General features: G+C 39.3%; 1 protein-coding gene and 1 long non-coding RNA gene across 13 annotated transcripts in view; one reads left to right on the top strand and one right to left on the bottom strand.

The window, feature by feature from the left end:
• Positions 1–26,391, bottom strand: part of TENM1 (teneurin transmembrane protein 1) — a 697,978-nt gene that overhangs the window by 513,871 nt on the left and 157,716 nt on the right. The window lies entirely within an intron of this gene.
• Positions 1–26,391, top strand: part of LOC120371617 — a 41,593-nt gene that overhangs the window by 7,300 nt on the left and 7,902 nt on the right. Inside the window, exons 2-4 of one of the 2 annotated variants that reach the window (XR_005584495.1) lie at positions 10,881–11,118; positions 20,313–20,477; positions 24,725–25,047. This is a non-coding gene — a long non-coding RNA (uncharacterized LOC120371617). Of the gene's footprint in view, positions 1–10,880; positions 11,119–20,312; positions 20,478–24,724; positions 25,048–26,391 lie in introns of those variants that run through there. The other variant, XR_005584496.1, reaches the window with a different exon arrangement.

The following is a 26,391-nucleotide window of genomic DNA, read 5'->3' as shown; positions in this document are numbered from 1 at the left end:
GTAATTAAGTCAGAGGTATCTATATTTAAATAAAAAACAGTTTTGTGTGTTTCTAAAATTAAGATATACAATAAGAAAGATTTAACAATAGCGTACCCTTAATTACTGCCATCAAATGTTTAAAATTGAATGTTTTTTGAAGGATGCAGAGCTAGATAATAACTAGATTTAGTAATTAAGTATTATTATTGTTCAGTATATCAAAAAGAGGTGTGAGTTTCTATATTTAGTAAAAGCTAGTAATTCCTTCAAAGTATGTGTACACTAGGCAGGTAATATATGTACAAGGCTAATCCTTGTACATATCCTTCTAACTCTTAAGATCTTATTTTCACTTGATTACCAGCAACAATCATTGGCTGAGAAGAGGGCAGCAGAGAGTCAGCTGAAGTAAATAGTGAAACATTTCTCTTCAATAGTGTGAACACATAAAAATATAGGAAACACACCGTGATAAAAATTAATATTGGGGGATAACATAAATCCTATAAGCAAAGCTATAAGTGAGATTTGTTATACCGTTCCAGACAAAATATATAGTACCTATGATCACCTTGACTTCAGGAACCATTATTTAACCTGTGATTTTCCCAACTGTTGTTTTAAATATTTCAAACAAAAAAATGCAACATTGGTTGATTAGAGGCTAGTTTTTAATTAAATTAGAGCCACATGGATACCATTCTGATCTCATACATTCAATGGAGTTACATTGAATTTATGCTAATATTCTGGAGAGGAATATCAAGACCATATTTGTTTAAACTATAATTCAGTATCTTTGAATTAGAATACAGGGAAGAATCTCTTAACATGTTGTAAGCAAGTCTCCAAAATTGAACAGATGCATATGAGCAAGATTTATTGGGCTCGGGGATATTGGTCTTCAATGTGTAGTTTTTCTGACTATTATGATGATGTAGCACAATGTTTCTCTAAAGGAATATTGCCAAAGCCAGCTAATGTAATTTTGGAAGGTGGGGAAGATTGTTTCCCCAATTTCTGCATATACATTCAATGAAGAGGAATCTGATCTGAGTGTTAGTAGTATTCAGGGCTCTTAATTCTTTTCTGCTAATTTACATTTATATTCTTAATGCCTTGGTTGAGCCTAGGGAAATTTAACAGTCTATTTCATTAATGCTAACTTCCATAGAAATCCCAGTATGCACAGAAGTTCCTAGATTGCAAGGTTTCTAGATGAGAATGAAGCAGCTAAGCATAACTAGTCAGTGGTTATAATAGTTAATAGGGCTGTCAAGCAAGTAAAAAAATTAATCTTGAAATTAAAAAAATCACGATTAATCATACTGTTAAACACAATAGAATACCATTTATTTAAATATTTTTGGATGTTTTCTATCTTTTTAAATATATTGACTTCAATTACAACACAGAATACAAAGGGTACAGTGCTCACTTTCTATCATTATTTTTAACACAACTATTTGCACCATAAAAAAGATAAACAAAAGGCACAAGCATTTTTCAGTTTACCTCATACAAGTACTGTAGTGCAATCTCTTTATCATGAAAGTGCAACTTATGAATTTAGAAGTATTTTTGTTGCATAACTGCACTCAAAAACAAAACAGTATAAAACTTTAGAGCCTACAAGTCCACTCAGTCCTACTTCTTTTTCAGCCAATTGTTTACAAATTTGTTTACATTTTGCTGGAGATAATGCTGCCCACTTCTTGTTTACAGTGTCACCTGAAAGTGAGAACAGGTGTTCGTATGACATTGTTGTAGTTGGCATTATAAGGTACTAATGTGCCAGATATGCTAAACATTCATATGCCGCTTCATTCTGCCACCAATCCAGAGGACATCATCCAAGACTGCCATAACACAAAATATATGGCAGAATATAGATAAAACCACAGAGCAGGAGACATACAATTCTCCCCCAAGAAGTTCAGTCACAAATTTAATTAACCCTTTTTTTCCCCAACAATATCAGCATTGAAGCATGTCCTCTGGAATGGAGACAGAAGCATGAAAGGGCATATGAATGTTTAGCATATCTGGCACATAAATACCTTGCAACACCAGCTACAAAGGTGCCATGGGAATTCCTGTTCTTACTTTTAGATTACATTGTAAATAAGAAGCGGCCAGCATTATCTCCTGTAAATGTAAACAAACTTGTTTGTCTTAGTGATTAGCTGAAAAAGAAGTAGGACTGAGCGGACTTAGGGTAGGTCCATACTTACCGCGCGGGTCAACGCAGTGAGTTCAACTTCTCGGAGTTCGAACTATCGCGTCTAATCAAGCATTATCTATTCGCGTAGCTGAAGTCGCGTACCTTAGTTCGACCCCCTCACCCCCCGTAGTGTAGACCAGACCTTGTAGGCTCTAAAGTTTTACACTGTTTTGTTTTTGAGTGCAGTTATGTAACAAAAACAATCATTTGTAAGTTGCACTTTCATGATAAAGAGATTGTACTACAGTACTTGTATGAGGTGAATTGAAAAATACCATTTCTTTTGCTTATCTTTTTTATAGTGGAAAATATTTGTAATAAAATAATATAAAGTGAGCACTGTATACTTTGTATTCTGTGTTGTAACTGACATCTATATATTTGAAAATGTAGAAGAAATAAAAACATATTTATAATAAATTGCAATTGGTAGTTTATTATTAACAGTGCAATTAAAACTGTGATTAATCACGATTAATTTTTTTAATAGTTTGTTTTGAATTAATCACTTGAGTTAACTACGATTAATTGACAGCTTTAATAGTTAACTATGTAGTCAGTTTAGACTTTTCAAATCCCTATAGACAAAGGCAAAGTACTTAAAATTAAAAATGAGGCTAACATAGTGATGAATTAAAATATATTTAATATAGCAATATTTTAGAATCGGACTTGTCTGTGAACAGTTTAAAAGCTGTTCAATTATAACACCACATTTGTCTTTTAAAGAAAAACTTCTTTTGACCTGCTGTATAATTCTCTCTCTTTGCTTTTGAATGGATTGCAAATTACAAATGCACATGCAGCTACTTTAATTGTACAGATCGGGCCGTGTTCTGGCAGGCTTTTCTGAAAAGATGCAGTTTTACAATGCAGCATTGATGTGGACCCATTTACTGATTGTCGTCAACCATATGCAGAGGCTTCTGCACATAACTTATTTTTTCTAATAATAGAAATAATCTGTGCAGGGGTCTGAGAGTAGAAACCAGACTGGATCCAGAGCTGTGTACATCCATAAAAATGCTGCCGCTAAGAACATTTTCCTAGCCTGTCACTTTGACCATGCAATCCCTCTTTCTGAATCCCTCCTTTGGCTCCCCCTTATTCCATCACATCAAACATAAGTTGCCTGTTTTAACTTTCAAGGCCTGTGAAGTCATTGCCCACCTTATCTATCATCTCTCACCACTACTATGCTGTCAGTGCTTGCCTCAGTTTGCCCCATGAAGCTAGCCTCCACTGCTTACTTGTTAAATTCTCATACAAATATCTTTGTTCTTTCTCCCATGCTGCCCCACATGCTTCGGAGGTGCCTACCATAAACATCTGCAAAACAACCTCATTATCCACCTTCAGATCCCTCCTCAAAACTTTCCTTTGCCATGATGCCTACAAAAAACTTGACAACAGTTAAGCTGCTGGTGTGCTGAGACCACTGCCTGTCAGGCTGACCAATATTGTCTCATTGTTTCCTTGTACTCCACCTTCCGTCTGTATCCATCTATTGTTTCTTGTCTTATATTTGGAAGCCCCCAGCCCTGATCCCCTCCCATGGTAAAACCTATGAGTGTGGAGTTTAAGGAGGATTGCCTCAATTTGTTGCTCCTTTATGTTTTCTGGAGGAGTTGTGGTGAAAACCAACATGGGGTTTTTTGGTCCTCTCACTAAACAGACTTCAAAGACCTTCCTGACACCTAGCAAATTCCGGTGCTTTCATAGAGGCCCTGGCAATTTTCTTCACCCCAAATCCGGGCTGTATTATCTTTTCTGGAAAATGTCCACAGAGCAGCAGGTGGAACAACAAGTGCATCTTCACCCACACCGGTTTCTTCCCTTCTCCAAGTGTGAGTCCTGCATCCATAATGTTCAGAGGAGAGCATGGAAATGGTGCCATGGAGATGGTTGATCCATCTCCATCTGGAGATGAATGCACAGGAGGTCTCCTCTACTAGTGGAACTGGGAAAGGCATGATCCAAGCCAATGGACTTACAGTGCTATGATGTCAGTATTCATGAAAGCAGAATTAGACCCTAGGATCTTACAGAAGAGCCAACATAGTGGCTGCATCCCCTTCTTTTGCTGCTGGTTTCTGTTCTGTGCTTATTTGTGATGCTAGGCCATGCTTGTTCCATAATGAAGAGAACATTGCAGTTTTGTTGTAAGAATTTGTTGCTGTAAGTGTGCCTACAGTTTATGACGGCATACTGCCACAAAAGCTGGACTGTCTACTACCTCACCCCTTGTGCACTCATTTACATCTGTGCAGAATGTGTATAAAACATGATCACTGAGAGTGACCAGAAAGTGCTGATTTGGTAAAGTTTTACATCCACCTTGCACAGGTATAGATGCCTACACAAGGTGCAAGGCAATAGAGAAGCAGGCCTTGTGTAAATTAATAAAAATAATTATAAAATATGTATGAGGCATTTATTTAAAACCATAATGATTCCATCAAGGGTAATCCATGATTAGATTTAGAGTATTGTGTATCACCAAAGACAGAAAGTAGAGGAAAGGTTACTAGTTGGACTAATTATATACCCAGAAATATATAATTCAGTCTCTAAACAGCAACATGCCCTGGTGGTTTAAACAAGAAGTGGCAAGGGAATTACTCTTTTGGAACCTATTGCTCTTTTCTGTAATATTTATGAGTATTCCAGTATTTAATTAATTATGTATAGGTTTTTGACGTACATCTAATTTGTTTGATATATAATTTTTTATCAGCAGTACTTTGTCTGTATACAAGCAATTACTACCACAAAGCAGACCACCACCTAAACCTGAAATAGCCTCTGGGGAAATGTGATAAGTGCATGAAACTGAAAAAGTAATGTGTAATGATATGGGCACTGCATTAAACTTTAAATTTTAGGTTAGCTAAGGTAATTTATAAACCGGTTTGGCATTCCAAACTCAAATTCCTGTCAATTACAATTTTTCCCAAGGCAGCAGTGGACAAATGCTGCAATAATATTCACATGTGTATTTTATATATATACATAATTTAAATGTCCTGTAGTTCTAGAACTGATTCTCTTTTCCCCTAAGGCAACTTTACATTGCTGTATACCATTCTGGTAGTGTAAAGGAAGTGCGTGCCAGAGGAGTGTGAAGAGGCCTTAGTGTAAATAAGAATCAGGCCCATAGCGTGCAATGTAGATAATGAACTGTCATTGGGAGAAATGTTTATAAACTCAGCTCACCAGTTCAATACAAGTTTTTGAGATTTTATATAATTTTAGAAAATGGACAGTTGCAGTGTATTGCAGAACTAATAGCTGACATTCTATGGGCTACAACCTTTATTTATATACATTAAGAAAGCTTGCTAGCAGTCTAGAATTTGAACTGCCATAACTAAGTCAAACAGCCAGCGATTCAAAGCAGTTGAACCTACTCTAAGTATAAGCCAAAGAAGATCTCTGTGTAGCTCTAAAGCTAGTCTCTTTCACCAACAGAAGTTGGTCCAACAAAACATATTATCTCACCCACCTTCTCTTTCTAATATCCTGGGACCAACACGGCTACACTACCACTGCAAATAAGTAAAACCTAGTCATTTCTTATTATTCATATTTGTTATTCATATTATTCATGTGAATGTTAATCTAACCTTTCATACACAGTGAAAGTTAAGAGTTCTCACTCCTTTTGGTCCTACTATAGTTCATACATTACTTCAGTTTCACCTCTGAAGTATGATACATTAAACAATTAGTTGCTGAATGACACAGCAGGTATGAAGGGCAAAAAAAAATCTGTAATGTGCAATATTTTCAGTTATCACTGTTCGAAAAGAATATACCATTGAAAGTGAAGCCATTTTGTTCCCTTGTAATGGGAAGCAGTAGCAAAAAGTAGCTAAATGTTCAAGCGTTTTATTTTAAAAAAAATCCAAAAAACAAACAAAAACCCCAGTTATATAGTATATATAGTACTATGCCTAATGCAATTCAGCATACAATTTTCAGATATCTGATAGAAAATACATGAATAACTGCTGTTCTTAGGGTCCTATTTAACTCAGAGTTGCTTTGACAATTTGATATTCAATGAGGGCACCCCCTTTGGTACTTATACTGCATAATCAGGCTCATAGGAGTGTGCAGGGGGCGAGCGGCATGAGGGGCAATTTTTTTGTTCGATGACCATAGTTAGTTATATATGCTCTCCTCCCCTGCATAGCTATATTTCTCTGTGAAGCACAGTTTCAGAATGTAGTTTTTGTTTTGTTTTGCTTTTATTTTCCCAAAGAACAGGCTGGGTCCTGCCACAGCCTTCTAGGTCTTGTGCAGGCTGCAAGATTGCATTTTCTTCCGCAGGATGTCCTAAAATTCTCAGACGCGACTATGACAGATCAACTGTATAGTCTGTCACTAATTCATTTTTTATATAAGTAGAATGAATGTTGAGAGAGTTATAAGAATATATGAAAGCTGTCTCAACTCAGGTTCAAGGCAAGCTGAGTAAGCTGGATTCAGGAGTATTTACTGCAAAGGCATGGTCGTTACGTTAGAACAAATCACAATACCTCTAGGAACAGGAGATGCTTATTTGAAATAAAAGAGGTACCAAAAAAACCTCACTTTACAGGAATTTAAACCAGTTTACTATGTGAGACAGAGTAACATCTTTCTCTGTAGAAGAACTTGGGAATACACCTTAGTGATTAACTAGATACGTTTAGCAATACTGGGAGTTGATGGAAATATAATGAGAGACTCATTACCCAGCCAAGGATAAAGGAGAAAAGAGGATACCTCCTTTGGAAATGTGTTTTGCAATGTGATTATCCTAAATTGTATATATCTAGAGAAGTTTTTGCAGAGTTTAAGACTATATGTATGGCGCCATTTCTGTGGTTTTATTACAAATATTCTCTCAATAAATATTATTTTACTATAACCCTATTAGAGTCCTAAATTGTTTGAGAATTTCACACATTCTGTCCTAGAAAGCTGATGAAGATCTTCCAACTCTAAGACAGGAAAGTGGGGAGGGATAATTTAGTGGTTTCATTGGCCTGCTAAACCCAGGATTGTGAGTTCAATCTTTGAGGGGGGCATTTAGGAATCTGGGGCAAAGATCTGTCTGGGGACTGGTCCTGGTTTGAGCAGGGGGTTGGACTAGATGACCTTCAGAGGTCCCTTCCAACCCTGATATTCTATGATTCTTGGGATCTCCTGATGTGGGATTATCAGTCAGTAGTACACAGACTAAGAGCTCCTCTCCCATAAGGAGTGTTGTGCTCAAGGAAGAGGGCCTCAGAATGCCTAATGACTATGGGCAAGAACAAAGTGTGAAGGGGCACAAGGGGACAATTATTTATTTTTTTTAATCTAGTCAAATGTCAATTAGCCAAGTCTTGGCAGCTCTGTAAAAGGAGGTAGTGGATCCTAGTGGATAGAGCACTGAAGTGGGACTCAGGAGAACTTGGTTGTATTCACAGCACTGTCACTGGTCTGCCCAGTTCATCTTGGACATGTCAAGTCATCCTTCTATGCCTCAGTTTTCCCATCTGTAAAATGGGGATGATACTTACCTCCTTTGTAAAAGTGCTTTGAGGTTTACTAATGAAAAGCGCAATATAAGAGCTAGGTTTTATTATATCTAAAGTAATAACAGGTGAACAAAGTAATAGAATAACCATTTTTTACAGTTTTTACTTTCAGATATTAGTTACTTTTATAAAATTTCTGTAATATTTGCTGGGAGGATTAATTGAATCATTATAGTTATTAATTTGTGCATTCTTTAAAAATGTAAATTGGAATGAAATTATTTCAAATAAACATCTTTTAACTTCAATATGTGGCTGGAAATATTTTTTATTTTTTCCTTTTTTTAGGTCTCGCTGCATTGGTTAACCTCACACAAGTCTCCTATAAACATGAACACTAAATCTTTACCTCATTACCCCTTTCCTTGTTAGAGGCTAAATGATACTTCTTTCCATTGTAAGAGGAATGAAGGCTATGCATTTTCTGAGCTGCTGAAGCTTGTTATTGAAATTAAGCTTTATGACACTGCTGTTTTCCATAGTTGGACCCAGTCTATTGGATTTGTGTGGCTGCTTACAGAAATAAGAAGGGCAAATGTCAATGCTCTTTCAAAAGCAAAGGCAAGGAATGGGATTGTTAAATGGGCTGAGTTAAGCAATCTCCTGCAAAAGACACCTACTAAAAGTGATCTGTCAAAGAACTAGTCCTAATGTGTCACTAAATATTTGTTACAGTGAATGCCAAATTCAACTATATCCTTTCCTTTCACATTTAATATCTTTGTATCGCCATGGTTTTCAGTACAATTGATCCCTTTAAAAAGGGAATGCTTGGAAATTATCTGGCCCTTCACTCATCTTTAAATAAAGAGATGTGTATTTCAGAGTTTATCAGGTAGTAAGGGAGTAGTGCTTCTATTTTGCACAGAGATCTTGTCAATTTTCCTTTCCAAGTTCGCAAAATGTTATAACTGCTGTTCTTAGGGTGGCCAACCTGTGGCCCCGGAGCCATATGCAACTCTTCAGAAGTTAATATGCAGCTCCTTGTATAGGCAGATTCTGGGGCTGCAGCTACAGGCGCCAACTTTCCAATGTGCCAGGGAGTGCTCACTGCTCAACCCCTGGCTCTGCCACAGGCCCAACCCCCACTCCACCCCTTCCCGCCCCCTCCCCTGAGCCTGCCTTGCCCTTGTTCCTCCCCACTTCCCCCCAGATCCTCCTGCATGCCACAAAACAGCTGATCGGGAGGTGCTGGGAGGGAGGGGGAGGCGCTGATCCGCAGGGCTGCGGGTGGGCGGGAGGCACTAGGAGTGGGGGAGCTGATGGGGGGCTGCTGACATATTACTGTGGCTCTTTGGCAATGTACATTGGTAAACTCTGGCTCCTCAGGCTCAGGTTGGCCACCCCTGTTATAAACTATACAAATGTGCATACCTTCTGAAGTTACTCAGTCACAAAGTAATTAATTTCAGTAGAGCGATTTCTAAGGTACATTACCACCTTGTAGACTTTCATCAGATTCCTTTTCTTCAGGTGAAAAATGAGCACATTTCTAAACTGCAATTTTCCTTACTGAATAAAGTTAGTTTATTTTTCCAGGCCCTGATCCTACAAAGTGCTGAGTGCCTCTTGTACTCTCATTGTGTTGGGAGCTGAGAGCACCCAAAATTCACAGGAGGCACAGCCCTTGGAGGATTGGGCTCCAATTAAAAAGGAGTAGTACCTATTCTATATGCAGCTAGATAGACTAGGAATTAATAGAGAGAGATTGAAGTCAATGGAGTTACATCAAGGATGAATTTGTCTCACTACATTATGTATTTAATATATTTTATTTTCACTGAAAAATGACAAATCCTTTAAAGTCAAGCTCATTTATACAGGGTTCAGTCCTGATTCCACAGCAGTAAATGAGTGTTTTGTAATGTAAAAATACATCAAATGTTGAAGACAATAAACAAAAATTTCTGAAATTATGTTATAATTTTGTCATGTCTGCATTACTTTGGTTTTGCTCTGATTCCATTGACTTCACTGGAGTTACCGGGGATCAAATCAGAGCAAGGTAGGGTTGGATCTGGATATTTAGAGTAATTTCAGGTGTTAATAATGGGTAAAGAAACGTGTTTGCAACATATGATTTTTAAGTTGAAAGCATTCCTTTAAAATTGACAGGGAAGTTATGGAGGTATTAATGGAATGGAAATGAAAGTGCATTTGCTGTATGTGGGTAAAAGTACATCTGTCTAATTTACCTATACTTTTAAAAGGTCCTAACCAGCCACTGTTCTGAAATTCATCGTTTCACAGGACTTGAATAGATTTTAGTGAAAATATTTAGAGAGAACTTTATCTGTGGTTGCTATATGGAGGCTTTTCTAAGGCACGTCAATATTTTACTCAAAATTGCCATTTGTGAAAAATGATTTGAGGTGCACGTTTGTGTTTTGCCTGTGTTTTCTAACTGAAAATGTGACATTCTCATGAGGAACTGATATATGTCTATCTGCTGTATGTGTGTCCTCTTGAAGTGCTAATGTTTCCATTGAGGAATATGTTTTATTCGTAGAGTACTTTGATAAGTGACAAGTGTGCTTATTTGTGGATTAGGATCTTTGTTCAGTTAGTTGATTTTAATATCCTTAATATATGCTTTGATTCATTGTGCTCCTTATCTTAGTTCTTGATTTCTGGAGAGTTTTCTTCTTTGGGGAGTATGTGCTTTCCGGTGGACATTTTTGCTGTTCTGCCTGGGGTATTCTTTTTAATCTTATTGAAGTGCTTCTTCTGTTCAGATAGTCATTCTGAGACAGGGATTTAATTTGTCGTTTCATCAAGAGTTTTTGCTTTGCACAGGGTAGAGTTTCATTTACTTCTCTCTCTCTCCTTCTGGTTCCTTTTACTAATTCATTTAACATGGGGAAATATTTAACTTAGTGTTGACTGAAACATAACTGAATGAGTAACTTCCATATTAACAGTATAGTGATTTCTGCTTGTGTCCTAGAAAATCTTTTCAGAAGAATTTACAGTTGTAGAAATTAGACAAATATAACAATGTCTCTGTCAGATTCTATTTTCCCAGCTATCCTCTTCCTTCACTGACATAGATGCTACAAGCCATATAGTTGCAACATCCTTTCTCCTCATTTCTTATCTAGGTATTTCTGTGTCCCCCATCATCGTATCTGAATACCTTGCTGTCTTCAGTGCATTTATCCTCACAACACCCCTACCAGGTAGGGAAGCACTGGTATCCCCATTTTATAGATGTGGAACTGAAGCATGGAAAGACCAGGTGACTTGCCCAGGATGTTTGTAGTGGACCAGGATTTGAACCCAGGTTTCCCGCAACCCAGCTGAGGACACTAATCACAAAATCGTCTTTCCTCTCCTCAGGTATGTGGGTCTGCACTGTAATAATCACACCTACCCCTTCCCAGCACCAAGTCTGAGAAACCGGGTCAATTGACTTGGGCTCACAGGGCTCAGGCTGTAGGGCTAAAAATTGCAGTGTTCATGCTGGGACTAGGGCTGGGCATAGAGCCTGGGTTCTGACACCAACTCCCATCACCAAGTTTCAGAGCCCAGGTTCCAGCCTGAGCCTGAACATCTACACTGCAGTTTTTATTCTCACGGCTTGAGCACAACAAACCTGAGTCAGCTGACCTGGGCCAGCCACAGCCGTGCCAGAGGTCTTTTATTGATGTGTAGACATACCCTTACAGTCCAGAGTTGCCAGAGACTTATACCGAAAGATATACTCATTTTGCTCATTCTCAGTGTCTGAAGTTTTAAATCATAAATCATGACAGCACAATACATTTTCAGGCCCCAGTGCAAGGCTCAGGCTTTTGTCAGATGGGGTTGGGTAGGAAAGTGTTGTTTTTTTTTGTTTATTTTTTTAATAATTATTTTGTTGTTTGTGTTTTTTTGGGTGGGATTTTTGCCACATCCTTTAATCAATGGGGGTTCATTTTGTTAATCTGCATTTTGTAATCTATAATCTGGAATGTACTGTGCCTGCTTAGAGACATGTGATACATGCATTTTCTACATTTAAAAACATATAAACAAACAGGAGAGCCTTGCAGTAGGATGACTGAACTCCAATTTTGCACTGAAGGCATGCAATTCAAAAATCTCATTGGAAACCACTAGTGTGCTAAATTCTTTATAGGCTTATACTTCATCCTAGAGGTATCTTCCTTCAGTCCCTGGTGCAAAATATTCTTCTGTCCCAGATTGCCCAAGCAAGTTATGTGAAGCTATTCAGAAAAGCTTTGTAGAGAAGAAAAAGTTGACAAAGCTGACGGAAGAATCTATATGGTTTAAATAGAAATTATTTGGATGGTAACTGTATTTTGCTATGAGTCTATATTGCAGAGATGTAATCCTGATGTGCATTTTAGAGTAGTGATGTGTCAGATCCAGTTTAAAGATGAGTAAGAAAAATAATTAATTAATTAAACATTTTCTGCATCTTTTTGTGTAATGACCAGAACAACAGAAGAGGCAAAGTGTGGGCAAAACCCTCAACCAATGTTCCCTCTAATTTTTGACAGGCCGTGTGTGCAAAAAATTTCTTCTGTGCAAATTTTTGAAGCAGAGTTCAAATTTGTGCGCCATGAGGCAAATGCGCCCAAGCGAGTAAAATGCTTATACATTTAAAAAGTTTTCATTTGCAATTTGTGATGATAATAGTTTTACACCATGTTATTTTATAAATGTCCTTTTTAAATACTTAGAAAAAGGAAATTTAACCATTCTTCATGAAGCAGAAGTTAGTTGTAAGCATTACGCTTTATGATCTTTTTTTTATAGACAATCATGAGCATATATCAAGCACATATTAATCATGATCATTATTAGTCCATAGGCTTCTGCCTGTTGGTGTCCACTTTCACCTTTCATTCTGTAAACATGTCAAAAAAGATTTTGATAAACATATAATAAAGGCAATTTAATAAGCATGCCACTGTCAATTTATATGGGTTTTCAGATACAGACATCATAAGTAAAAAAAGAAAAACAAGAGTTTGTGTTTTAAATTTAAAATTTTCCTAAAAAATATCAATAAATGATTATCAGCCAATAATAAGATATGTAATTACAAATGCATTTTAATTTCCTTATTGGTTGAAATATCAAAGACTGCTAAACTAACGTTACTGTTTTTCCCTGTGATCTTTTTCATTTGCCCATTCGATATAAACTCTGTCCAGATCTATCAGTCCTCCATCCAGCTGGTAACTCTTAATACACATCAGCATGTCCAAATGATCTACTTTTAAATGATTCAGTAGTTTGTTTTTTAGAGTGTACATTAAACTAAAGCCACGCTCACAGTCTGCACTTGATGCTAGGAATGTTCCTCCAATATCCATCAACTTTGCAAGATCCTGAAACTGTTCATTCTGGTGAGCAAATGTCACCATATCCAGGAAACTTAAAACCAATTGGCTTTTGATTCTTTCGGCTACTGCAAACTTGAAGTCATTGTACTGACTGACTATAACAATCTCTTCAGCAAGAAAGTCTTTGTATTTTGAACATAGGGATTTGACCTGATAAATTCCAAAATTGAAGTCACACTTAACTATTGCTGCACAATCAAAAGTGGACCACTCCTGGACTTCATCCTCTGGAAATCTGTCTGCCAAATGTGCACACAAGATGTTTATGAAAGTTATTATGGAACTGGTATCAATTTCATTCTTTTCTTGAGAGCTCATATCTAAGAGAGCCTTAACTTTGTCACTCCATAAGACTGAATCTCCAAGGTACTGTCTTCTGATCTTGTTCAGTTTACCTCGGGCAAGATGAAATGCTTCAAGAGGTCGAAGGCCCTGTTTCTGGAGCAGCGTGGATAGTGAAGCCAGCTCTGACAAAACACCATTCAAAACTTCTAATGTTATTCGGTATTCCATGGTATTCAGCTTTTTTGTGGCAGTAATTAGAAACTGGAGCAGTATCTTTGTCTTGCTCAAAATATTCCAGAAGAGGATTATAGTTGCAAATAATTGCTCGAAGTACAAAGTGCCTAGATAATCAGCACACTTCATTGAGTGGCCTGAAAACCACTGACTCACATTCAGAAGCATCCACTATTTCCTGAAATTTGCATTTTCTCCTGGATGACCGACAGAACACCGTGTAGACAGTTCTCATTAAGGTTTCAATGTCTCTTATCAGCTTGACCTCTTTCCATGCATCGGAAATCCCCAAGTCTTCCCGGTGTGCAATGCAAAGTTGCTGGACTAAGTGTGGAATATCACGTTTCAGCTGAGCCACCACGTCATTGAGTTTGCCCAACATCGCGGAGGCACAATCAGATGTGAACATCACCATTTTCATTAGATCAAGTTGGTGTTTTTTCTAAAACTCTTTGATTGCAGACACTATTGAAACAGCATCACATTTTTGCAATCGTAATAGTCCACCAAATGAAGTTTTATAGTCTGCAGAATTTATGGATCTATATTTAAAGTAGAGTATCAAATATCTGTTAATGGATATATCGGTGCTTTCATCAACAGCTAGAGTATGAAACATTGCCGATGCTATTTCATGCATGAGGTCATTTGGACAATGCAGTTGATAATTTCAAGAAATTCAAAAGCATAATTTTTACTTCTCCAGCTCGCTGGTATGTGCACATACTTTTCCATATGGTCATTAATATCCTTAACAGAAAGCACTGAACTGTTCATTTTAATAGCCAACAACACACTGTCAATAAGTACCTTGATTTCTTCTGGGTTTGAGCACTTGCGCTCAAGATTAATTTGCCTCTTCTGCTTTTCAGCTAAACTTCCAAGAATTATGCTAAGCAATCCGCTCCGTAAGGAAGGGTTCTTGTTTCTAAATCTTGTTACACCACCTATATGAGACTTACTTGACAGATGACGCTTTAAGAAATCTACCTTCCATACATCGTTCCACATTCTTCCTGTTGATCACGTCTCCTTGTAGTCTGTTCATTTGGCTGTGTACAAACTCAAGTATGTGTGAATAAGTCAAAATGCCTGGCCATAGTTGCGAACAATGTCAAAAGTCACCCGTAAATGATATTTCGACCTGGCTCCGATGTAGTATTTCATTTTTTGTGTGCGCAGTGTTTTGCCATGTGTGCCCGTACATGTGCACAGTTTAGAGGGGACAGTGCCCTCAATCCTTGCTTTTCACTTCACCCCATCACACAAAAGAGCTGAGACACAGATCATAAGGCAAACAGTATGTAGAGAAATTAGAAGTAAAAAATGGCTACAATAAAGTTTGCAAAAAATAAGGATGTTGCAAAAAGACAATGTGAAGAGATGGCAAGTCACAATGGCCATTGCAACATACTAAAACAGGTAAAAAAAAGTAAAAACAGAAAAATTGCAACTCAAATTTTATTTCCTTCTTAACATATAGATATGAAAGCCACCAAAGGTACAGACAGATGTCTAAATGCCTTTGAAAGCAAATTCCTGACAAAAATACCAGGTATTATTTTCTCTACATACAGATCTTTACCTGTACATTAGGAATCATTTCCTTGGCACAATCTCCCCCCAGTTCTTCCCTAGTTATCATGCTTGACTCTCTGTAGGCTCTGGGATCCACATGTGGAGAATGAGTGAGAAGGGAGGGTGTGCATGAGGCCTAATGCTGCTAATTTTATCCATAGAGCCCCCTGAGGAGTTTACACTGGTAGTGGAGGACAGGAGAGTTCTTGGCAGTGTACCTCCTTTGGGCATGTCCTTCAAGTGGTTCATGGCAATCCATGTGTGCTGGGGACAAACCCCATCACCAAGATGGAATAATCTGGACTTTCCCTGTGATTTATTCCAGAAGATGGACAGTCTATAATATTTTAGAGAAGATACACACTTTCATCTACTTTAATGTCCTACAATCTTTCCCACTCAGCTATCTACAGATTTTCCTTTAAAACAACATTTGGCCTATTTTCTGTATTACTTACAAGTAATAAACATGTTAATACTTCCCTTCATTTAAAAGTGAGGAAACAAACTTATTGCTTTCTGTACCAGCTACCTTGGACCTAGTGCAAAACCACTACACAAGTGGGCAGCCACAAAAACATACCTCCAGGTTTCTTCCTATAAGGATGTTCAGAGAGGAGAGCAAATGGGATATAGAACCTCTAGGTCATGGTTTCAAATGTGGACAAGTTTGGTAGTGACGGAACATCACTGATGGCTGTGAAGTGACTTCATAGTGAAGCAAACAGTTGCTGAGGGAATCAAAGGGAAAAATAATAGAAAAGAAAGAGTAATTATCAGGGGTTGAATGGTTGCCTAGGAGAGCAAGTCATTTTTCTCCCACTGTTTTGTAGCTGGTGGAGAGACACCAAGAGCTGCATGCACACTTCTCCATGGTTCTTCTTTCACTCAGAGTCTACATCGAGGAGACATTTTCATAATAGCACTGGCTCTTGGAAAGGGTGCAAGTCCTGGCTTTGATACTTGATATCCCTGATGTGACTGGGAAGAGCTACTGAAGACTGCTGGCATGCAGTGGAGGCCGAAAGGGAGACTGCCCTTTTGAAACAAGTAGATAAGTTAGAATGTGAGCTCTTCACAGGATAACATGCCTGAAGAAAATCACGTACTTTAGATTCCCCATTGATATGAATGGGGAACATTTAAATAGCACGCTCCTTTGTTTTGCCCTGAGATGTGTGGTTAGAGTATGTGGGAGCCAGAGATGGTATAAGAAGGAATTTTGAGAATGGCAGAAGATTGCTACAGTGAGAAAAGTTTGTTTAAGGTCTTATCACTAATATATGGTAAAAGCCAACAATGTGTACTGTACAAAACACAAAAGTTACTGACAGACTCTATCCCAAAGAGCTAATAATTTGAAAAAAGTTTACATCACTTTGTTTTCACATACTTTATGCAAGATACAGCAGGTAGATAACATAATAGGTACATTTGTGACTGAACTCATTGTGGGAATGCAGGTGTGATGAATTGGGGTTCTGTCTGTACCACTTCTGGATTGTGAATGATTTTATTAAATTCTATCATGAAATTACAATGGCAAGGAAAGCCTATATGACTATGGATCCACCCTGAGTTAGCAGGATCATGACATGTCTCTGCCAGGCCAGAGACAATGGTGAGTGCTGAGCACTCAACGTTCATCTAGTCAGAGTAAAACACCTTGGGACAATGGGTTTGCTCTAAATGGGATAAAACACTTTCTCCTCTTGTCAGAAGGGAGGTGGGTTTGGAAGTAATGGAAAGTTACCTGGAGGAGAACAAAGAAGCAGGTGACACCAGCAGAAGTCTATCAAGGGACTCGCAGAGGGGAGCTGTGGAGAAGCTATGCTTACAGCTACACTGCACTAAAAGATGTGTACCGTGGCTGCGGCTGGCCTAGGTCTGATGACTAGGGCTCACGGGGCTATAAAATTGCTGTGGAGATGTTGAGGCTTGGGGCTCAGACTCAGTGCTATGGGTTTTTAAATCTCAATGGAGACATACCCTGAGAAGCTAGAGCCGTTTTGCACCAGATTAAGTTGAGGAAGGCTGCTTCAGAGACAGAGCAGGCAAAGGGAAGGTCTCACCAAAAGAATCTAAAATCGCAAAGAATCCTAAGGCAGTGGTTCTCAATCGGGGGTCTGCAAGCCCTTGGGGGTCCATGAGCCCTGCCCCGGGGGGCCATGGAACCCCGCTGCTGAAACTCTGTGCCCCCCACGGGGCTGAAGTGGGGAGCAGTGCGGGGCTGAAACCCTGAGCCTCCTATTTTCCTGAAGCCTGGAGCAGTGGGGCTGAAGCCCCACCACCACAGGCAGAAACCTTGATCCCATGGGCAGAGTTGAGGGGGCACAGGGTATTGCCCCCCAAACTGCAGTGCCTTATCCAGAGTGGGGTAGTCCTGGGGGCAGCTCCACCCCCCACCTCCTCCTCTCCCTCAGCCCCCCTCAGGCTCCACCCTCTGGCCAGATCCTAGGCAGGAAGACAGAGCCAGGCACTGAGGGGCAGCTGCTCCTTTGGCTGGTGGTGCCATGGTGTGGGCAGCCATGGCATTCCCCACCTGCTGCTTGTGCCTGGGGTTGCGTCTGCTCCTCAGCTCCCAGTCTCCTTTGACTGCTCACGCAGGCAGTCAGAACTGCCCAGGCAGCTCCGGGCCCAGCAGAGCCCTTGGGGAGTAGCCACCGGCACACAGCCCCAGACAGGTGGGTGGCCTGATGAGGTGAGTCAGGGGCAGGAGGTAGCACTCCCTCCCTGGACCCCATTGTGCAGAGCTGGCCCGAGCCCTGCAGAGCCCGAGCCCTTGCTCCCAAATAGAAGTCAAACTACATCTATGTCCCAGGGTCCCACCCCTGTCCTGGAGGGGCCCCCCGCCGTTGGGACCCAGAGTTTTTCTAGCATGTTGAGGGGGACCTCAGAAAGAAAAAGGTTGAGAACCCCTGCTCTAAGGGAAGGGTGATCTAGCAAGGGACGTTGCATTTAGGATGTTGGGGGTTTTTTTGGTATGATCTGTACTCTCCTGTCCTTTATTTGTTAAGTAAAGAGCATAAAGATATTAAACTGTACAAAGTGTGTGTCTGTGTTCACTGCTTCACAACTGCTGCATCCCTCTGAGAGTGTTAAACTGTAAACTTCTGAGTGGAGTTCTGGGGAAGGATGTGTGAAAGTACTGAGGAATCCTGGACTAGGCATCTGGCAAGTGGGTTTCAAAGAGAGGGATGCCATATAGAATGTATGCGCTCTGAGCCTAAGGATGCTGACATTAGAATAGTGGCTGGATCCATTCAGGCTCCAGGAGCTTGAAACACCGCAAGGAATCCAGAGCATAGGGGGTTTGGATTCCCTTTACAGCAAACCTAGGGTCACTAGGGTCTGTGACAGAAGGAGCACGCAGAATTTCCGTGGGGATAGAGAAACTAATATCAGCTCCTGAAAAGTCCAAAGTTTTTGAAAATTCTGGCAACGTGCACTTTGCCTGCCAACCTATGCACATATCCAGAAATATGATTATCCAATTTGTATACATATATTATTTCTGTATCTGAAGTTAGGAATATTGACTATGTAACAATTACAACTGTGTGTGTACTTGGGGGAACGCCCACCAGACAGTAGGCAATCAGCTTAAGTGGGCCATTTAAGAAAGATAATAGAACGTTGAAGACACTAATCTCCCACCTTCCTGAGGAGCTTCCTGGGATGTTGCTTTGACACTGCAGGGTCATGTGATGATGTCGCCCAATACGGAGTACCACCTGGTATTTTCCTGCTGGTATTTTTCCACTGGAAACAAAGGATTCCCTCCTTATGTAAATACTACTTAAGTGAAGTGAGTCAATCAGGGCTCTTCTCCATTGCCTCCCTGCCCAGGAAGGAAGACTACTGAAAGTACCTGAAGAAATAAAGGAACTAAGCTGGGGAAAGGCAAGGGCTGAGTCCAGGCTGAGACAGAGGTCTAGCCTGTGAAGTGAAATAACTGGAACTCAGCTGCAGAAACTCTGCAACCTGCCTAAAACAACATTTAGAGTGAGAAATTTCTATTTGTAATCTGTTTCTTTAGTGAATTAAGCTTAAGATGCATGTTTTGTTTTATTTGCTCAGAAATCTGCTTTGTTCTGTTTGCTATCCCTTATAATCACTTAAAATTTACCTTTTGTACTTAATAAACTTATTTCTTGTTTATACCAAAACCCAGTTTGTGCCATTCATATCGGGGGTGGGGGGGCTGTGCATATCTCCCTCCACATTGAGGGAGGGGATGATTTTTATGAGCTTGCACTGTGCAGATCTCTCTATACAGTGCAAGACGGTATTATTTTGGGTTTACACCCCAAAGGAGGTGAGCACGTGAGTGATGGGCAATCCCCCAGCTGAGTCCTCCCACAGACAGCTGATCGCAGACTCTGTGTGATTCTACAGCTGGCCATACCCCTGCGTGTGTGTGCTGGAAAGAGGCTTGAGAACCTGTCACAGCAACACAGAGTAAGGGAAACCCAGGCTGCTAAGACAGGTGGGCTCAGAGGGACCCCAGCACATCCGGTGGCACCCCGAAAGGGGGGGCCAACCCGTCACAGTGGCATCTCCCTGTGCTGGGCCCTCTGCCCAGGATCCCACTCACGCTCTCTAGCTGCTCATTTCACTCAACTCCAGACTGCTCCAATCCCAGCCCCAGCCCCACTCTGCCTCCAGCTCAGCTCCCCGGGCTGCTCCTCCAGCTCCTCTGGGTTCTGGCTGATGCAGCTCTGCCCAGCTCAGACTGCTTCTCTGGTTCACTCTGGCTCACTCAGCTCAGGCTCTTGTTCTCTCACTTAGCTCGGCAGACTCTGGTGCAGGCAAGTCCAGCTCACATGGAGGACGGGACCCCTGGCATCCTGGCTCCCTCATTGGCCTGCCTATCCTTTCAATCAGTTTTACCCAGCGTGTTGCCTGTCCCCACTGGCCCTGGAGACTGTCAATCTCAGGGTCCAGATTTCTCATCAGCCCTTCCCTTTTCTTTTGGTCCTGGGAGATGGCCAACTGAAAACCCTCACTAAGTTTCAGTAAGGGGCTAATGCCCCCCTTACATAGGTACAAATCAATGTGTCTTTCTCTCTCCTGAAGCTTAGCAGTTGCTGCTGCTCATCCCAGGTCTTGATATCAACTTGGTTCCACCCAGTCTATGGTTGTGATGCAGGCCCAACAGCAGAGCTTCACCTGGTGAACATCACCTTCAAGTACTGCACAAAGCCAGCTATTTCTGATCCAGCAGCTATACACAATGTTACAGTAAGTATTCTGTCAACTGCAGTCTCAGCCTCTAGGTCTATTAGAACAACCTGTACAACTACCTCAACACAGCTATCTGAAAAAGCTTAAAACACTCTTCAGATGTTTCTGCAGAAACATTTCTTGCCAAGCAAGGAGAGAAAGCTGAACATTCATCCTGACCTCCATTTTGAGAAAAGGACTAGGAACTGACAGCAGAACCTGGGAAGTATGAGAATCCCCCAAGTATTTGTACAAGTATTAGCACAACACTTGTACAAATCCCCCATGTTACCAGAAGGCTTTGTGAAATTTTGGATAAACCATTGTCTCAGGTAGTTGTGCAGGGGACTAAGAGCTGCATACCCACAGAGGGGTGTAAGTGCAAAGGTACAGTACAGTGCAGTGCAGACACAGTACGAAACTGCAGCTAAAACAGTGGGGCTAGCATGCTCATAATGAATCACTGGTATCCCACCAGTTCAATAGCCAGCAGTTACACTAGAAAATGTAACACAGCCTTTGTGGCTCTCATTTATGAATTTCTCATGTGCTGTGTTTACATTTCACCTTACACGCCATGGTGCAAGAATAACAGTACAGCAAATAAAATATCTTTTGTTGGGATTTGCATACAAACATATGGATCTTGTCCCCAGGTCTCACCAGAAGAATCTAAAATCGCACACTGCTGACTGCAGCAGATGTATGTTAAATGAACCAGGGTGGGGTTAGGCAAATTTCAAGTGGACATGTGTCCATATCACAAATACCATAACAATTTCATTAAATGACATCCTTGTTGTTAGCCTTAAAAAGAGGCTAGGGATTAAAAAAGATGAGCTGGAGATATATCCTAGCCCTTAATAATGGCTCCTGCAGCTCAAGGTTGTGCATATTGTCAGGGTAGTATGGGGAACATTGCACTGCTGCTATATGTATGCTGCACCGTGTCTGTGGAAACCATGGTTTCCAGTGCTGTCAAATCTAGCACCTTTCAGAAACACTACAATTCATTTTAAAAAAATCCATATTGTATGAAATATGCCTAATCTATAAATATAGGTAAGTATTCTAACCTAATACGCTGCCAATGAATATTGAGGAATAAATATAATTCCCTATTTCTCAGTTCAGTCTTTTAGTACCTAAGAAATCAGATCTTACACTCTTCTGCCCTTACCATGTTCCAGTCTCCACTGCTGTTTGATAACTCCTGTTTTAAAATCTATTTGTTATATCTATTGCTTTTCCCATGAATTCCCCATCTGCATGACAGATAGAGTACTGCAACCCTGAGGTATGAAGGGCAAACTCACTGAAACAGCTGTTTTGCAGCAGTGTATTAGCATGGTTTTATTAAAAAAAAATGATTTTCCACTGCATTTTTTTAGTATTTACTATAAGATCTTAAAATGGCAATCGGTTTTCATTATATAGTTTAAACTGGTATTGCCTCTTTCAAAGAAAGTAGAGATAAATTGATGCTTAATTTGTAATGAAATAAGTGCCGAAGCTCAAGCTATTAGGTGCCCAGGGCTCAAGGAATTTATTTACTTTTAGAACTGACATGGCAAGCCCAGAGATGCCAGGGTTATGAACTACAAAGTCTATGGTTAGCATAATTAATTATTTCAAAATCTGTACCAAAAGTACATTTTTTTAAATTAATCACTGTTCTATTGTAAACGTTTTTTGTCATCCAACCAGTAAACAGAAAGAATGCCATGTGACTTGGGTGGCAAGTAACACAGATAATGAATAATCAAAGTGAACCCATAGGCTATGATGTATTCACAAGCTACTTGTCAAACAGGGAATATATGCATAAAAATCACGCTTGGTTCATTCACAATTTTCAAACACGGAATAAAGAGGGGTAGGTGTAAATTCACAAATGATGATATTCACAATGAATAATTCAGCCAGGTTTATGTAAGACAAACTCTCTCCTATTTAAGCAATGGGATTTTTGTCACTGACTCCAGGGGGAGCAGGATTTGCTCACAACTTTGTAAAAGGCACATTTGCTATTCTGCAATTTCAGATAAATGAGAAAATGTGATGATGGGAAAACAAATATAAAGGGGAAACATGAACTTGCATAGCTGCTCCTTCAGTCTTCTAAAAATGCTACTTGACCTATTAATCCTTAATTTGAATTGCTATAACTTTTCTAGTCTTCTTTAGTTTGTCAGATTTTAATGCTATTAGGACATCTCCGGCTAGGATGAAGAGACTTCATCTTAGCATGTGATATCATAGAATACGTTGCAAAGTGCACTGTCTAAAAGGATTATTTCCCAAAAAAGGAATAATTGCTTCTTCTCTATATATTGTTCTGACATAGATTCTTTTTTAAACCTTATTTTATGAATTCACCATGCTAACAATATCTCAGATAGGCCAGGGTGACCTAACTTTGTGATTCTTTATTCAATTACATCTCAACATTATTCTTATTTCATCCTTAGCTGACTGCAAGGTTTATATATTCCTTTTAACTCCATCTATACAGTAATAGGGTCATGACTATTTCCAGGCTTTCAAGCTTGCTGTAAATGGAGAATTTTTCTGACAGTTTTGTGCAGTATATTGTGTTTTATTTGTAATGTTGCTGACCTAAAATTGTTCATTGTGCAGTAAAATGTATTACTGGCACAGGTCTCTGTTCATTTGTAGAGCTTCGTGCTATTCCATGCAGCGAAAGTTCACATAAAAAGTACAAATTTGGGCTCCTAACTTGGATGAGATAGTCATCCTATAATTGGCTGCGTTTATTATTGTTGTGTATATTTAGTGCAAGGCATTTAAATGGGATGTGGATAGCAGCATTAATGGGACAAGCTTTAGGGAATTTTTCTTCCTATTACATTGAATGAATGTTCTATAACTTTAACAGAAATGTCTTAATTGTTCAAGCTTCTGGATATTTTAAGACCTAATTGCCATATCAATAATTCTGGTGCTGATGTGGCTGTTAAGATCACAAATTGGTTGTGTTTTTTGTTCTTTGTCTGCCTCACTCAAAAAGTGACCCAGCAGGCATTCTATTTTACTTTCATTTTTACTTTTTCAATATTTTAAAACAGTTATAAATTGCAAATGAATAATTGTATGCTAGTATCAAAGGGACATAAAAGTACATGTATACTGTACTTGAATTGAGCTGCTGGGAAATGTAGAAAAATGTTAAGTAACATTTGGATGAAATTTGTTGCAATGAGACAATTGGTTAATTTGGACAAAACGGAATCCAAAGTCTCCTTATCCCCCTGAGGTTTCAACTGCAGAGAGATATGGGGCCAGCTCCTCAGCTGGTATTAAATTAAGGGAGCTATGCTAATTTATACCAGCTGAAAATTTGGCCCATGAAGTTTTGGCCACTGGACACACAGAAGATAAGAGGCAGTGCTGAAGCACAGCAGTGTGCTGTCCCATATGCAATAACAGATCCCTGGGGAGCTCTGGTTTTCAAGGGCCGAATTCTCATGCCCTTCCACAAATCTTAATCCTTAAAGGATTGAGTAAGAAAGTCAGTGAGTCCAGCCGCACTGATTTTTCCTACCTGCTGTGCTGGAAAACCCTGTAGGCCTATTCAAGTGTGAGTGTCAGACTTAACTCTGAATGACCTGCTTTTGGCCAACTGTGTCATAGCTTTAAGATTATTTAAACATACTTTCTTGTCTGTGAATATTAGCGAAGTCCTTGCTGCTTTAGATAAGCAAATGACATTATATTCTTCTTCCTTTCCCTCATTAAAGCAAAGAAGTTGAATATCAATGAGTGTAGAGAATTATGTTGTCATGCATGTTAGTCTAGAAAATATAAATTCATCTCATAAAGAAGTCAAAGGATCAAAGAAGGTTTTTACTGTTAATTGGAAACAAAGTGTCATTGGTGTCCTGATTTAAAGTGCACTCCAGGATGATAAGACAGTAAAAAGGAAAGTTAAGAAAAAATAATTAAGGTAGAAATGGAGTTGTTATTACTACTACTTTACTAAAATCCTTTTCCGCATAGCCTGTGGCATTCAGTATGGTATTCCCAGTGTTCAATGTCATTTTAAAAAATAAAAAATATACATTACTGAAAATATACTTCAAAATTAAGGTAATATTTTTATTGCCAAAAGCACTTTAAGGATCAAAGCACTTTATATGCTAGATCTAGTCACTTCTTCCTAATTTACAAAGTGTATACTGCCTATACAGAAAGTCTTCTGGTATGTCAACTTTTTGTTTTCAATACTGCAATTCACTCCTTAGGCAAGAGAACAGGTATAACAGAGGACAAGAGGAACATTTGCCACCTCCCTTTGTGCTTCTACATAGAGCCACAATTGCAACTGAGTGTTCCTAGCAACACTAGATTCCCCATACCCAAACCAGCAGGCGAAGCTGAATCAGTGCCGAGCAGGGAGTGCAACCTTATCTCTAAACAGAGGACAGACTAACAAACCCGTCCAATATATGCATCATATAATATGTATATGTTTGAGTATTGAGACTATATAATTATTTGCTATATGTTTAAAGAGTTTAAGTATGTCTTGCGAGTCAGAATTAAGGCTGTTATTGGAATGTGCAAGAGGACATTTTCTCATACCTGTAACTGAATATGTGAACCATAAACTTCATGGAACAGTTATTTAAATTCTCTTAATTGGTTACTTTCATACATATATGGCTTAGGTTTGTTTGTTTTGCTTTTTTAAGTGCAATTTTCTTGTAATGTGTTTTGCATACGGGTTGTATTTACTGTAGCAACTTAACTGCAAGTCAATATATTAAAATTCTTTCCATAAGATTAAAAAACTGTCCAGAAAAGCTATTGCATAAATTAAACCTAAGGAACTGTGCCAAATTCAAGCATAATGCCGAGAATACACATTACCTGAAACTTTTCTACATCTCTTAATGAGATCCCTAATTAGGGAAGGCTTAATTTAAAGTGTTCAAAAGTCATACTGCTTAGTCTTTGAATTAGAGTGAGTTTATATTATCAACAAGCCATAGTCCAAATGAAAAGTTTCCACCCTCCATTCCCCACCGACACACCACGTAAAACACTGTAAGTATTAATGACTTTCTTTAATTATTAAGGTAGAATCAATTTTACTAGAATATTTATTCATAACATCAACAAAATCAAATTAAAAACAAATGAGAGGTATTACAGAGGATCACTATTTAAAAGCAAAGTGTATGAATTTTTTTACCCAGCAGCAGTTAGAGTTCACATGGTGACAAGTTCAGTGGGTGTCATTTAAACCTCCTCATTTGCCACTCTTCAGTAATTGTGCTGACGCAGGTATTCAGGACAGAGAATTTTGAGTTCTTAAGGTGTGTGCTTTACTTTACACCATAAATAAACTGAATTATATTATAAAGCACTATGAATGTTCAGTCTATGACAGAATTCAGTTAGCTGAGTGACTTCTTTTCTATGAGGAAATATAGTCTTGAGCATCACCACATTCAGTGGATTGCTCCAATGCCATTGTTTGTTTCTTGCTGTATTATGGGTCAATCCCCTGTTCTAGTGCTTTATTGGTTATCTGTAAAGATTTCCCTGCCAGTACCTTTTACATTTTGTACCAAATCCAGGTCCTATTGGGAATTCACAGTTGTTGCAATGCTTCATAGCAGATTCTCCTCATTCAAAAGTACAGGCCTCTATTGCTTAAGCTAGAGGAGAGTCTCTGTTAGCTGTTAACAGCAGAATGCCGGTCATACATGTGAGCAATTTTGCTTCTGTCTAAGAGCGCAGTGGTGCGCATGCACATTTTCTAGTTCATCACAGTATGCTTCAGTGACATCTCATGCTTCCGTACTAAGCAATTCCAAGAAATATTTATTTTGTGTTTTCTGGTACTTAGTGCCACAAAATCACTTCATGGTATCAATGTCATAGGCAGTAGAGCCCTTACAAC

This window comes from Mauremys reevesii, linkage group 9 (genome assembly GCF_016161935.1).
Source record: "Mauremys reevesii isolate NIE-2019 linkage group 9, ASM1616193v1, whole genome shotgun sequence".
Lineage (NCBI taxonomy): Eukaryota > Metazoa > Chordata > Testudines > Geoemydidae > Mauremys > Mauremys reevesii.
This window is presented reverse-complemented; position numbering and strand designations above follow the sequence as displayed.